The sequence below is a fragment of the Carcharhinus amblyrhynchos genome, chromosome 5 (assembly GCF_965287045.1).
Source record: "Carcharhinus amblyrhynchos chromosome 5, sCarAmb.v2.hapA, whole genome shotgun sequence".
Classification (NCBI taxonomy): Eukaryota; Metazoa; Chordata; class Chondrichthyes; order Carcharhiniformes; family Carcharhinidae; genus Carcharhinus; species Carcharhinus amblyrhynchos.
In genome coordinates this window covers 3,717,523-3,730,604 of record NC_137328.1, presented here as the reverse complement: position 1 = coordinate 3,730,604, position 13,082 = coordinate 3,717,523, and the positions used below count along the sequence as shown (strand labels likewise).

The 13,082-nt window shown below is 45.5% G+C and overlaps 1 protein-coding gene across 1 annotated transcript in view; it reads right to left on the bottom strand.

Moving 5' to 3' along the window:
* pgm5 (phosphoglucomutase 5) overlaps positions 1 to 13,082 on the bottom strand; it is a 113,434-nt gene that overhangs the window by 17,569 nt on the left and 82,783 nt on the right. The gene's annotated exons all lie outside the window — the stretch shown is intronic.

Here is a 13,082-nt window from a genome sequence, read left to right as displayed (position 1 = left end):
CAGGGAGAAATTATACAGTTAACAAGACGGCTGTGGGGTATTTACATTGATTGAAACCATTGCTGTGGCAACCTGCAGCTTCCTCCTTTGGTCTGACATGGGACGCTGGCTCATTTCCAACATTTCGATTTAGAGTGGAGGGGGTGCAGGGCTGCTGCTGGAGGCAGCACAAGGGAAGGGAGTGAAGGAGAGGGGGAAAATAGGGAAGCAGAGGAATAAGGGGGCAATGGGGGGGCGTGGGGGGTGGTGGGATGGGGCAAAGAGCATTATGAAATTTCAAATTCCGCTAAACATCTTGATCCTCAAATTCTCAAGGGGTTTGACAGGGTAGATGCCTGGATATATTTCCCCTACCTGGGAAAACTAGAACATAGTGGGGGGGGGGGAGGGCGGGGCTGTGCGCGGTGGAGGTTACAGTCTCAGGATAAAAGGTCAGCCATTTTGGACTGAGTTGAGCTTGAAATTTTTTTTTCTACTCAAGGTGGGTGTGAATCTTTAGAACTTTCCACCCCAAAGATCTATTAATTTTTGGACATTGAGGGAATTAATGGATCTGGGGACAGTGCAGGAAAGGGGGCAGGGGGTGGGGAGGTGAGGTAGAAAATTAGCCATGATCTTGTTAAATGGCAGAGTAATCTTGAAGGTGTAATGAGGCCCATGAGGTGGGCTTCTTAGAGTATGAGAACATAAGAAATAGGAGCAGGAGTAGGCCATCTAGCCCTTTGAGCCTGCCCCGCCTTTCAATAAGATCATGGCTGATCTGAAAGTGGTTCAGTTCCACTTACCCACCTGCTCCTTTAATTCCCTTATCGATCAGAAATCTATCTACCAGTGACTTAAACATATTTAACGAGGTAGCCTCCACCACTTCAATGGGCAGAGAATTCCAGAGATTCACTACCCTCTGGGAGAAGATATTCCTCCTCAACTCTGTTCTAAACTGACACCCCTTTACTTTGAGGCTGTGTCCTCTAGTTCTTGTTTCCTTTCTCAGTGGAAAGAAAGTCTCTGTCTCTACCCCATCTAGCCCCTTCGTTATCTTATAGGTCTCTATAAGATCACCCCTTGGCCTTCTAAACACCAATGAGTACAGGCTCAATCTCTCCTCATAAGCTAACCCCCTCATCTCCAGTATCAACTTGGTGAACCTTCTTTGCACTCCCTCCAAGGCCAATATATCCCTTCACAAATAAGCTCCCTGATTGAGGCTATAATTGCCTGCCCAATCAGGGTGCCTCACTTGTATATTAAACTGGGGGTGTCAGGCCCACTGGCACTCTAGATTTTGACTGTGCACCTGAAACACTCTTAGGAGTGGAATAGAGTTTACAAATAAAAGGGCCTTGGTCTCTGAGGAGTTATTTCAGAAAGATCAAGTGATTACCCCAGCTTGTGTTTCTTATGTTCATAATCAGTTCACCCTTAATCTACTATACTTTAAAGACCTATGTTGGAATTTTGTCACCTCCCTGTGTAAGGCCAAAGGAGAATGCTGTTCTGTGAGCTGTGTCCACCCCCATTCCAGGGCAGACATGCTGGTAAAATTCTGGCAGCAGTCTCTGCAAGCTGCCTTTATAATTTTACCCTTTTAGCCCTGCTATCATGCTGGCAATTCTACATTGTGCTCCTTCCTAGATCAATATGTCCTGCCTGAAGTGTTGCCCGGAACTGAACACCAAACTGGGTGTGACCAGAGCCCGCACGGCTCCAACATAACTATCACCCCTTGGCCTTGCCACCTTGAGATCGTAGAAATCGTTAAAAACCCTACAGTGCAGAAAAAGGCCATTTGGCCCATTGAGTCTGCACCAACCACAATCCCACCCAGGCCCTGCCCTCATATCCCTACACATTTACCCGTTAATCCCTCTAATCTACACAACTCAAAACACTAAGGAGCAATTTAACATGGCCAATCAACCTAACCCACACATCTTTGGACTGTGGAGGAAACCCACGCAGACACGGGGAGAATGTGCAAACTCCACACAGACAGAGACTCAAGCTGGGAATTGAACCCGGATCCCTAAAGCTGTGAAGCACGGTGGTTAGCACTGTGCTACCGTGCCGCCCAACATTCTGTGTGTCCTTTCAGTAAGCGTGTCGATGCCTGACAGGTTACAGGAGCTGATACAGCCACAAGCAATGAAAGAATCAGTTCACAGTGACTTTGATTGAGATTTTGCATTCACATCACAGCCACACTGTTTTTGCACAAGCCAATGGCAGCATCTTGCATTGGGAAGCACATGATGCAACTCTGAGGCATGTGAGTACAATCAGTCCACTGTGTAAATGTAAATCTGTTCACAATCGCCTGTCCGCAGGCAGCTCTCACTCCCAGCTGGGGCCTCCTGGTAAAATGAATTTCACTGTTAGAACTTGCTCTTGGATAACTGCAAAGATATTACTTACTCATTAACAACAACTTACATTTATATAGTGCCTTTAACGTGGCAAAATGGCTGCTTCACAGGAGTGTTACCAAACTATATTTGACACTGTGTCACATAAGGAGATATTAGGTTGGGCATCTACAAGCTTAGTCAAAGAAACACACCAAAATCTTGCTGCCATTCATGCCACCGTATCTTATGGTCCCACCAGTGGCACACCCCTGCCACGGGTTTCTCAGTGGCAAGGGGGGCATTTACAGGAAACCCTGATGACAGCGCAAACAAAGAACAAAAAAATTACAGCACAGGAACAGGTCCTTCAGGCACCTACCCCCCAAGCCTGCACCGACTATACTGCTCATCTGAGCTAAAACCCCCAACCCTTCCGGGGACCATATCCCTCTATTCCCATCCTATTCATGTATTTGTCCAGCTGCCCCTTTAAAGTCACTATCATGTCTGCTTCCACTACCTCCCCCTGCAGCGAGTTCTAGGCACCCACCACCCTCTGTGTAAAAAAAACTTGCCTCATACATCTCCTTTAAATCTTGCCTCTCGCACATTAAACATGTGCCCCTAGCATTTGACTCTTCCACTCTGGAAAAAAGGTTCTGACTATCCACTCTGTCCATGCCCCTCATAATCTTGTAGACTTCTATCAGGTCTCCCCTCAACCTGTGGTGTTGTTCCAGTAAGAACAAACCAAATTTCTCCAACCTCTCCCCCATAGCTAATGCCCTCCATACCAGGCAACATCCTGGTAAATCTTTTCTGCACCCTCTCCATAGCCTCCACATCCTTCTGCTGTGTGGCGATCAGAATTGAACACTATATTCCAACTGCGGCCTAACTAAGGTTCTATAAAGCTGCAACATGACTTGCCAATTTTAAACTCAATGCCCTGGCCGATGAAGGCAAGCATGCTGTATGCCTTCTTGACTCCGTTCTCCAGATGCGATGCCACTTTCAGTGATCTGTGTACCTGTACGCCCAGATCCCTCTGCCTATCACGTGCGCTAACTCCCACCAAACACATAGTGGAGAGAGGGAGAAAAGTCCCACCCGCAGATTTTATGGAATATCTAAAGGAGGGCTGAGTGTTTAAGGGAAAGAGTTTTGGAGCTTAAGACCCTGAGATACGGCCACCAATGGTGGAGCACTGGAAATGTGGGATGCTGTGGAGGCCAGAATTGATGCTGGGGTCTTGTCGGGCAATAGGGCTGGAGGAGATTCAACAGAAAGGGAGAGGTGTGGCCATGGGAGATTTGAAAGCAAGGATGAAAATTAGAAAATCAAATATTTCCTGGACAAAGAGCCAGCGTTGATCAGTGAGCTCAGGCTGAACAGGATTTGATGTGAGTTGGGATACGGGTGGCAGAGCTGTGGATGGATTGGGGCAAACGGAGAATGGAAGGTGCGAGTCTGGTCAGGGGAGTGCTGGTATCTACTAAAGGCAGGAATGAGTTTTCAGCCGCAGATGTGTTGAGGCAGTGACAGTGCCACGGGTAAAGAAGTAGCAATAGGCACAACGAAATCTGGAGGAGTCCAAGGCTACTCACAGTTTAAAGAGTTAGGTCCTGAAATATTAAGATATTTAGTTATCTGCAGCTTGTCATTGATCTTTCTCTAAACCTGTAACATTACATTCTGCACTGTCTCCTTTCCTTCTCTATGAGCGGTATGCTTTGTCTGTACAGCGCGCAAGAAACAATACTTTTCACTGTATACATGTGATGATAATAAATCAAATCATTCTCTTCATGCTATCACTAGGGACGAATAATTTTGAGAAGCTTGCTTGGTGCAGTGGGTAGCAACTCTGCCTCTGAAACAGGAGTTCCTGGGTTTGAGTCCCACTCCAGGTCTTGATGGCCAAGGAAGGTGTGACCATAAGGCAGCCAAACAGGTTGAGTGTCAAGCTGTTCATCTGCCCAATGGCCGGCGGTAGAAGTGGGAGTGATTCCTGGGTCAACCGTGTGATGTAAAGAAAGTCGGAGCCTCGACTGTTTTTATCCATAGCTCCAGACTGCAGCACACATGTCACCATAGCAGGATGGATTTGCTGAATAAAGGGAACACACCACCACCATTAAACCTTGCCTGAGAAGGCTGTTGGCTGTATTCTACCCTCCGAATTTCAATAAATGCTTGCATTATCCAAGTTTGATTTGCCACAACACCTTATGCATTCTGGCATCAGAACCTGGGATGCGAGGCAGTCCAGGGTCACGGAGAGGCTACTGGGTTGTTTCCTGTTTCTGGCAAAAAAAAGTTTTGATGTCAGTACATTTGCGATTTCAACCATCCTTTATCTAACTTGTTATTTTTATGATAGGGTGGGGTTGAATTGTATGAATGCACTTTACCTTGTATATCACCACTATTTAAAATTAAGCTATTTTCCAGATCTTTTCTGTGGCTAAAGGGGTGAAAATTCCCAGCCCAAAGCTCTAGCTTCTGTTCATCTTTGAGGAGCCGTTGGTTTATCAAATCATTCCATGCGCACTAGGACATTTCATCTGAAAGATGTGTCCTCTGGCAGTGCAGCACTCCCTCCGAACTGCAACAGGAGTGTCAGCAGAGATTCTGTTGTCTAGTACCTGGGTGGACAGGTTGGACACACAACCGGGTGGCGCACACAGAACCTGTAATGGGTCACTGGCTGCTTCTATTGACCTGCTGACATCTTCACCGAAAGAGTGAAGAATGGACAGAAACAAGGCCAATATACCAGAACGTGAATTATTCCATCTTCAGGACTGGGGAATAAAAGGCAGTGGGAAGCTACATATAGACTAAACCTAGGGACTCTTGGCGAAAGCAGTCATGATGCAGGATGTATCCAGCATTCATGGGTGAAAGGACGTGAAGAGAAATAGGACATCTTCTGTGGAGAAGTCAAAGAAGAAAGAATATCCCAAGTTTAAATGAATTAGAACAAATGCAGCAGGTTTATATTAGAATAAGCTTCTTTAGTAGAAAAGATATTTGCGTCTTCACGCTGGTCCGTATTATAGGAACTGTTTCATATTAAAGGGCCAATGTAAATTACACTCAAGGAAGTGCACAACTCAAAACATGTGTGAGCATTGTCCACACCTGTTATTGAGGAGCACTTAAACATGGCGCCTCAGAGAAAAATATTGCTGCTTCCCATTTATCACCGGAAGAATAGACTCAGTAATTGGTTTATTTTGAGATGGATTGAGAATGTTATTTTTTATTCATTGGATATGATGGCTGCTGGCAAGACCAACATTTATTGACCATCTCTACACAACCGAGTAGATAACTGGACCATTTCCGAGGACAGTTAAGTCACCCACATTGCTGTGGGACTGGAGTCACATGTAGGATAGGCCAGGGGAAGGACGACACATTTCCTTCCCTAAAGGACATGAGTGAACCAGATGGGTTTTCCTGGTCACCTTTTACTGAAACTGGCTTTTAAGAAGAAAATGCAATTTTATTTCATCAATCAAACTCCCAGGTATCACGGCAGGATTAGTGCTCACATCTCCCAATCATGGCAGCACGGTGGTTAGCACTGCCGCCTCACAGCACCCGGGTTCAATTCCAGCCTTGGGTCACTGTCTATGTGGAGTCTGCGCATTCTCTCCATGTCTGCATGGGTTTCCTCTGGGTGCCCCAGTTTTCTCCCACACTCTAAAGATGTGAATTGGCCAGGCTAAATTGCCCATTAGTATTAGGGGGACTAGCTAGGGTAAATGCATGGGGTTATGGGGATGGGGCTTGGGTGGGATTGTCATCGGTGCAGACTCGATAGGCCGAATGGCCTCCTTCAGCATGCTAGGATTCTATAATTAACCCAGGAAAAGAGCCCTTGTACAGCCATGGCTAAGGAAGCAAGCAGCAATGACTTGCCAATCAGTTGGTACCTTTTCTCCAGTAGTTTAATATGTTGCGATCATCTCGCATTGTAACAGAGGGGAGGGTTGTGAATTCAGCCATGTCCTGTGTACAACACTCAACGTGAATATGAACATTCAATAAAGTCTGAATGCAAAAACACAACATTGTTACTGCCACCATAAAGGAGATATCTCTAACTACCCTTCTGGGTGCTAATCATGAGATGTGTCAATACTCTGGCTAAGCTAGTCACAAAAAATAATCTTGCACACATGAATAAAGTGAACCAATGTAATGTGAAATATTTACAAGTGAAGTTTCAATTTGAAAAACACCCAGTACACCTTTGTGTTCTCAATATGTCTTATGTTCACGGGAATGCAGTTGGATGGGGAGGTTTTGGTTGTGGTGCAGAGGTTAAGAGGTTCTTTTAAGTTTAAAGTTTATTTATTAGTGTCACAAGTAGGCTTACATTAACATTACAATGAATTAAAGCAAGTTCCTGCAGATGCTGGAATCTGAAACTAAAACACAAAAATGCTGGAAAATCTCAGCAGGTCTGGCAGTATTTGTAAGGAGAGAAAGGAGCTGACGTTTCGAGTCCAGATGACCCTTTGTCAAAACTAAAAGGTATAGAAAGTGGTGGGCTTTGACAAAGGATCATCTGGACTCAAAATGTCAGCTCTTTTCTCTCCTTAAAGATGCTGCCAGATTTTCCAGCATCTCAACAGTGCAATGAAGTTACCGTGAAAATCCCCTAGTTGCCACACTCCAGCATCTGTTCGGGTACACCGAGGGAGAATTTAGCACGGCCAATGCACCTAGACAGCACGTCTTTCGTATGGTGGGAGGAAACTGGAGCACCTGGGAGGAAACCGGAGCACTTGGGGAGAACTCTGCACAGAAAGTGACCCAAGCCATGAATCGAACCTGGGTCCCTGGCGATGTGAGGTAGCAGTGCCGACCACTGTGCCATCTCAGAGCCCACCGCAGCTTCAGGATTGTTGATTGACAGCGGGTTTCCCCAACGACAAAACTTGTTTTACTGAAAAACCGCATGTGTTCCTGTGCACACCACCAGTACTTTAAATCTGAATATAATCGCGTGAAAGAAGCAAGTGAGTGGAAATGGCAAGTCACTGATTAGAATTTCACTCCACATGGAAGGACCCCGTAATGTATGGAAAAGATTCAACTTTCTGTAGATGAGTATGAGGTGCGGAAATATGTAAAAAGATTATAGAATTAACTATAAAATGTGAGACAGCATTCTTGGCACACCATGCTAGGAGGGAAACTTGCAAAGAGTTGATAATCTATCTAAATGTTCCCAGGAGACACAAGCTATATTTAGACAGAATCTATGTTCCATGAACGAGACTGGATGTTAGATGAAACTTTTTCTTTCCCACAGAGACGATCCATAAAAAGAATTTCCGAAGCTAAGTGCTTGAGATGAGGCAATCACCTCTTTTAAAAAGGAGCTGGGTGTATCTTTGGCTGGAACCTGGGGACTTGCTGGCTCCTCGGATAACACAAGAGACTCACATCCTGCATTCAATAACCGGGAGTTGCTCAGAGAGCTCTGAAAGCCAGACATCACCCAGGGATTTGGGGATTGCGTATTCAATATGACAAATATGGAATGGATATTTCACAGAACTTTACAGCACGGTGGGTGGCACAGTGGTTAGCACTGCTGCCTCACAGCACCGGGGAACCCGGGTTCGATTCTGGCCTCAGGTCACTGTCTGTGTGGAGTTTGCACGTCCTCCTTGTGTCTGCGTGGGTTTCCTCCCACATTGCAAAGATGTGCGAGTCAGGTGGATTGGCCATGCTAAATTGCCTTTTAGTGTCTAAAAATGTGTGGGTTAGATGGATTGGCCATGCTAAATTGCCCCTTTAGCTTCAGGGGGGCTAGCTAGGGTAAGTGTGTGAGGTTATGGGGGTAGAGCATGGGTAGGATTGTGGTTGGCCTCCTTCTGCATTGTAGGATTCTATGATTCAATGAGAAGCAGGCCATTCGGCCCCACTGGTCTATGGTGATTAAGTTCCTTATGACCCTCCTTGCGGCCCCTCTGCATCTCATCTTATCAATTCATCCTCTTCCTTTCTTCTACATGTGTTTATCCAGCTTTCCCTGACATGTCTCCATCCTATTTGCCTCAACTAATCTCTGTGGTAGCAAGTTCCACATTTGCACCACTCTCTGGGCACAGTGGCGTAATGGTTAGCACTGCTGCCTCACAGCACCGGGGATCCAGGTTCGACTGCAACCTTGGGTGACTGTGTGGAGGTTACACATTCTCCCAGTGTCTGCGTGGGTTTCCTGCGGGTGCTGCTGTTTTCTGCCATTGTCCAAAAGATGGTTAGGTGCATTGTCCGTACTAAATTCTCCCTCAGTGTACCCGAACAGGCAGCTAGGGGATTTTCACAGTAACTTCATTGCAGTGTTAATGTAAGCCTACTTGTTACACTAATAAATAAACTTAAACTTTAATGAGGGTTCTCCTTTGAATTCTCCATTGATTTGTTATCTTATAGTTATGCCTCCTTAGTTTTATTGATTTATTTGATTTGATTCATTATTGTCACATGTATTGGGATACAGTGAAAAGTATTGTTTCTTGAGTGCTATACAGACAAACATAAGAACATAAGAACATAAGAAATAGGAGCAGGAGTAGGCCAACTAGCCCTTCGAGCCTGCCCCGCCATTCAATAAGATCATGGCTGATCTGTCGCGGCTCAGTTCCACATTCCCGCCCTCTCCCCATAACCCTTAATCCCCTCTCTTATCAAAAACCCATCAACCCGCGTCTTAAAAATATTTAGCGAGGCAGCCTCCACCACTTCAACGGGCAGAGAATTCCAGAGATTCACCACCCTTTGAGTGAAGAAGTTCCTCCTCAACTCCGTTCTAAACCACCCCCCCTTTATCTTGAGGCTGTGCCCCCTAGTCCTACTATCCTTTCTGAGCGGGAAGAGTCTCTTCACCTCTATCCTATCCATCCCATTCATCATCTTATACGTCTCAATGAGATCTCCCCTCATTCTTCTAAACTCTAACGAGTACAAGCCTAGTTTATTCAGCCTCTCCTCATAGCTCAACCCCCTCAACTCCGGCATCAGCCTAGTAAACCTCCTCTGCACTCCCTCCAAGGCCAAAATATCCTTGCGTAAGTACGGCGCCCAAAACTGCACACAGTACTCCAGCTGCGGCCTCACCAATGCCCTATACAGCCGCAGCAAGACCTCCCTACTTTTAAGCATTCCGTTCATAGAGAAGGGAAGGAGAGAGTGCAGAATGTAGTGTTACAGTCATAACTAGGGTGTAGCGAGAGATCAACTTAAAGCAAGGTAGGTCCATTCAAAAGTCTGATGGCAGCAGGGAAGAAGCTGTTCTTGTGTCAGTTGCTACGTGACCTCAGACTTTTGTATCATTTTCTCGAAGGAAGAAGATGGAAGAGAGAATGTCCGGGGTGTGCGGGGTCCTTCGTTTTAGGTATAAACGGAGATAATCACAAACCTCCACCAGGCGCGCAAAACCTGCGAGGTCTGGTTTCATGTCTGAATGATTGTGGGAAGAAGGTTAAATTGTAGAGTTGTGCAGCTGGGGACGGATAGCGGTAAACCATGATTGATTACCAGTGGGAGAAGGGACTGTTCCTGTGCAACATTTCCTCAGGAGGTTAGCATCCAGCGCTGGTAGTAGCCCAGACTAAATCTGTGTGCAAAGTGGACCTGATAGGTCCGATGCTTTTTCCTCTTTTCCAATTAGGTTTAATTTCAGCATCTGCCTGCTGTTGGGGTTTTTTGATTGATGAGGATCTGCTTAATTCAGATTAATTGCTGCTATTCGCTGCTCTGCTCTGCTGTGAGGCTCGAATCGTGACATCAGTAACTTGCTATTTGCAAAACTGGCGAGCTGCGTATTCTGACAAAAATGGAAGTGATTTTGAATTGCGTTGTGAAGCTGCTGGCTGCTGGCCAGCCTGTCCTCAGTAATGCAACACCCTTCCTGCTTCACGAGGAGACTATTTCATCCTTTTATAGCAGAAGACTTTGAAGAAATACTTTTAAACTGTCAGAAAGGTGTCAAGGTTTGCAAAAGCGCTTGTGCTAAATGAGCACGACACAAATATTTACATTAAGCTTTTTTATGTCTGTACACCACCGATTCTAACACTAGCCCTGCATTGCAAAAGCAAAATACCTTCTGTTAAAAAAAAATCAAATTAAGTCCGTATTACTTCATTGATTCAGGTTAGCACCAATCTCTGATTTTAATCTTGTCTGAGCCTTGTTTTAACCATCCTAAGCCCAAATTCAGGAATACTCTCCCTAACCATCGTCACCACTCTCTCTCCGCTCCTTCAAACCTAACTCTTTGATCAAACTCTTCTTGTCACCGGTCCTAATGTCTCCTCATTGGCTCACTGTTCATGATGCCCCTACAAAGTGTCTCGGAGTATGTCACTCCACTAAAAGGTGCTACATAAATGCAAGTTGCTGCTGCTGTTGTTCAAGGAACACCTCGACGTGAGGTCAACTTCCATGTGGCGTCACCGAGCTCTACCTGTCCACTAATTCTCCGCCACCACCCACTGCTCCTCCGTGTTGTCAGAATTCTCATCCAACGTTCCGTCTTGCTCCAACAAGATCTCTTATCATCTTTTTACAGCATATGAGTAGCAACAAAAGCGAATGTTTCAACTTTCGTAATGTATTCAGAATTGCATTTTGACTAATCCTGATTAATCCTGCACCATTTTCCAGGTTCCACTGAAATAGCTAAGGAATCTACTGCATACTTCTCCAATTGGAGAAAAAGTATTAAAATCAGCCAAAGTCCCTGCCTTTGATCAATTTCCAGTCAACAGTGTAAAGGTCACATAATCACAGAATTTGGTGACGTTTACAACACCCAATGGGAACAATGGGGCAATGTTACCTGCGCTACTTTACATAGTCCATTGGGAGATCAGGCGCATGTGCAATAGCACACTCTAACATTCAGCAGCCAGCTTCTTGGCACGAACTGACTTCATCCACTCCCTCCACAGGCGAGAATCACACTTTGCCTCTTTTTTTTCCCCGGGTGGCATAAGATTTGATTTTTTTTTACTCGCCAAATAAATGGGCGTGATTGTCTCTCACTTTCAGCATTTAGAATTTTTTTGGTAAGATCACCTCTAATATCTTGCATCTATGTACTACTTTTAACTTACTTTAAAACGTCCCAGGTTTGTCCACTGGAGCATTAGCAGATAAAATCAACACTGAGCTACATGAGGAGATATTAGTGCAGGTAACCAAATGCTTGGTCACAGAGGTCGGTTGTCAGGAGTGTCTTAAAGTAGGAGAATGAGGTAGAGAGATGGAGAGGTGTTGGGTGGGTATTCCAGAGTGTAGGACCTTGCTAGCTGAAGGCATGGCCACCAATGGTGGAGTGATTTAAAATTGAAAATGCGCAACATCCCAGAACTGGAAAGTGTACAGAAATCTTGGCGGGCTGTGGGGCTGGAGGAGTTTACAGAGATAGGGAGGGGCTGAGGAGGCCATGGTAATGTTTGAAAACAAGGAGGAGATCGAGGCATTGCTGGATTGGGAATCAAACTCTCCAGACTCAACCTAATGAAAGAACATGGCCTTATTTACCATACCAACCAATGTTCAGTCATAAGACCATAAGATATAGGAGCAGAATTAGACCATTTGGCCCATCGAGTCTGCTCCACCATCCAATCATGGCTGATAAGTTTCTCAACCCCATTCTCCCACCTTTTCCCCATAACTTTTGATCCCCTTACCAATCAAGAACCGATCTATCTCTGTCTTAAATGCACTCAATGATCTGGCCTCCACAGCCTTCTGTGGCAGTGAGTTCCACAGATTCACCACTCTGTAGCTGAAGAAATTGCTCCTCATTTTGGTTCTAAAGGGTTGTTCCTTTACTCTGAGGCTGTGCCCTCGGATCCTCGTCTCTCTTACTAATGGAAGCATCTTCTACATGTCCACTCTATCCAGGCCTTTCAGTATTCTGTAAGTTTGAATGAGATCTCCCCTCGTCCTCTAAACTCCCCCGAGTTTGGACCCAGAATCCTCAAACATTCCTCATACATCAAGCTTTTCATTCTTGTGAATCTCCTCTGGACCCTCCCCAGGGCCAGCACATCCTTCCTTACATATGGGGCCCAAAATTGCTCACAATATTCCAAATGTGGCCTGACTAGAGCCTTATAAAGCCTCAGCAATACATCCCTCCTTTTGGATTCTAGTCCTCTCAAAATGAAAGCTAATCATACAGTGCAGAAAGAGGCCATTCAGCCCAGTAGAGCCTGCACCAACAACAATCCCCTCCCCAGGTCCTATCCCCTTAACTCTACGTAGTTACCCTGACGCTACAGGGCAATTTACCATGGCCAATCCACCTAACCCACGCATCTTTGCATTTGCCTTTCTAAGTACCAACTCAACCTGAGAATTAGACGGAAGGAAAACAGATAAAAATCTTGCTTCTCAGAAACATTTCCAAAATTGGGTTCAACAGGCGATGGCTAACGATTCTAGGGCAGGTTGGTGGGGATACCAACGTGTGAGTGAATCACGGCCCAGCCTCCCCTGGTTGCTGTGGAAGATTGCATTAATCAGGGTCATTTCTGGCTGTAATATGGAACAACGGGATGAGCCAAGCTGCTGTTCCACGAGGGGAGTGTGGAGGGATTTTGGAAATTGATCGCAAACTTTCACACCCTGTGTTTTAAAACAAGGCCAGGAGAGATCTGGTTAGGTTCTCAGCACAATGCTACT